The sequence below is a fragment of the Anolis carolinensis genome, unplaced genomic scaffold, assembly GCF_035594765.1.
Source record: "Anolis carolinensis isolate JA03-04 unplaced genomic scaffold, rAnoCar3.1.pri scaffold_19, whole genome shotgun sequence".
NCBI lineage: Eukaryota > Metazoa > Chordata > Lepidosauria > Squamata > Dactyloidae > Anolis > Anolis carolinensis.
Window position 1 is genome coordinate 489,642 of NW_026943829.1, and position 2,500 is coordinate 492,141.

At 33.7% G+C, this 2,500-nt stretch overlaps 1 protein-coding gene and 1 long non-coding RNA gene across 6 annotated transcripts in view; both read left to right on the top strand.

Moving 5' to 3' along the window:
• The window catches only part of LOC134294703 (transforming acidic coiled-coil-containing protein 3-like), a 755,386-nt gene that overhangs the window by 70,452 nt on the left and 682,434 nt on the right, over nt 1-2,500 (top strand). The window lies entirely within an intron of this gene.
• LOC134294700 (uncharacterized) overlaps nt 276-2,500 on the top strand; it is a 2,821-nt gene continuing 596 nt past the window's right edge. The window contains exons 1-2 of the long non-coding RNA XR_010001429.1: nt 276-354; nt 2,443-2,500. The exon at nt 2,443-2,500 is cut by the window's right edge and continues 84 nt beyond it. This is a non-coding gene — a long non-coding RNA (uncharacterized LOC134294700). The remainder of the gene's footprint in view (nt 355-2,442) is intronic.

A 2,500-nucleotide genomic window follows, 5' to 3' on the forward strand; every position in this document is an offset into this window, starting at 1 on the left:
GTTGGGTTGCTGACCTGAAGGTTGCCGGTTCGAATCCGTGAGATGGGATGAGCTCCCATCTGTCAGCTCTAGCTTGTGGGAACATGCGTGAAGACTCCCAGCAGGATGGTAACACATTCTGACATCGCTTGGACAACGTCTTTGTACATGGCCAAATCTCTCACACCAGAAGCGACTTGCAATATGTTCTCAAGTCGCTTCTGACACAATTTAAAAAATTGATTAGCAGCCCTGGCCTTACATTGTGTGAATTGAGTTTTCTTTTTCTTTCCATCAGTTTCCGATGCCATTCCTCTCCAGAGAGAGTGGAGCTTTGCTCGGACAAATGCGGTGCTCGCCTTGCTCTACCGCAAAGTAAGTCTTCCTTAATTGGGGTTTGACTGCAAGCATTTCACAGTCGTCCTGCTCCTTTTAAAAACTACCATATATACTCGAGTATAAGCCGACCCGAATATAAGCCACAAAAAAGTTTTGTTGTTTTGTGGATCGCCGTGATGCCATCACTCTTTTATATATATAGATCTATGTTTTGAGTTTACAACCTATGATGTGCACTTTGCTAATCTACTATTGCAACCTCACTGTTTTTAAATTCTATGTTTTTAATAAGTGTGTTTTTATTCTTTTTGGTTAATGTGCAAATATTACAATGGGTGCATGTTATTGTTTATTGATGTATTGAATATTGTTATTGTTTTGTATTTGATATTTCTGTGAGCCGCCCCGAGTCCCCTCTGGGGGAGATGGTGGCGAGATACAAATAAATGTATTATTATTATTATTATTACTATTATTATTATTATTATTAACCAGTTTTTACCACAAAAAAACTGGGAAAACATTGACTCCAGTATAAGCCGAGGGTGGTAAATTTCAGAAATAAAAATAGATACCAATAAAATTACATTAATTGAGGCATCAGTAGGTTAAATGTTTTTGAATATTTACATAAAGTTCAAATTTAAGATAAGACTGTCCAACTCTGATCAAATCATTATTCTCATCTTCTTCAGTGTAAATGTGCTTATGTATCCTTTTAATAATAATAGAGTAAAATAATACCTGAAATAATAGTAATAATAATAATAAATACAGGAAAATAATACATGTAATAATAGAGTAAAATAATAAATGCAATAATAGTAATAATAATAATTATAATAAGATCAGAGTGAAATAATAAATGTAATAATAATAATAATAGAGTAAAATAATAATAATAATAATAATAATAATAATAATAATAATTTTATTTTTATACCCCGCCACCATCTCCCCAGAGGGACTCGGGGCGGCTCACAGATATAAAACCAGCATACAGAGTATCAAATACAAAAAACACAAAAATAAAATTAAAAGGCATAAAATAAAATCACAGTCATTATAAAACACATGATAAAACACAGCAATACCCTAGCACTCAAGACCTAGCTCTTTACTAGAGCTTTTAATCTATGTTAATTTTATCAATATTTGTATGTATGTATTTTTATCCTTTACAATTTTATCTTGTAAATCGCCTAGAGCATCTTGGATGGAGGGCGATTAATAAGTAATTAAATGATGATGATGATGATGATGATGATGATGATGGTTAATAAAATCATACAATGGATTGGGCAAAGTGCACTGAGTGAAAAAACAACAAAACCCAAAACAAAACAACAACAAAAAAGAGAAAATGGAAAAGCAAAGGAAAAATAAATGCAATACAGTAGAATCTCACTTATCCAACACTCACTTATCCAACGTTCTGGATTATCCAACACATTTTTGTAGTCAATGTTTTCAATATATCATGATATTTTGGTGCTAAATTCGTAAATACAGTAATTACTACATAGCATTAATGTGTAATGAACTACTTTTTCTGTCAAATTTGTTGTATAACATGATGTTTTGGTGCTTAATTAGTAAAATCATAAACTATTTTGATGTTTAATATGCTTTTTCTTAATCTCTCCTTATTATCCAACTTATTCACTTATCCAACATTCTGCTGGCCCGTTTATGTTGGATGAGACTCTACTGTAGTAGCAACAATAATAGAGAAAAATAATAAATGTAATAATACCAATAATAATAGAGAAAAATAATAAATATACCATATATTCTTGAGTATAAGCTGACCCAAATATAAGCCATCCAGGACTCTCACCTGAGTATAAGCCGAGGGGTCTTTTTCAGTCTTAAAAAAAGGGCTGAAAAACTAGGCTTATACTCGAGTATATACAGTATACTGCTTTTGCTCAATAAAACTACAAAAGACTGTCAATAGCAAGGTGAACTATTCTGAGGTGCGACACCCCTCAACCACTTTGGCCTCCAACCAAACATAACACTGCTCACTCAGGAGCAAACTATCTGCTGACTCTTGAGATGGTTTTCCATCTTCCTTGCTTGGATGGTGAAAGGCGTTTCTGGCTTTGTCTCCCCTTGTAGTTGTTTGTGCCCTTCAAGCCGGAGGAGTTGGTCCGCCATTTGCAGCACGTCCTGGAGA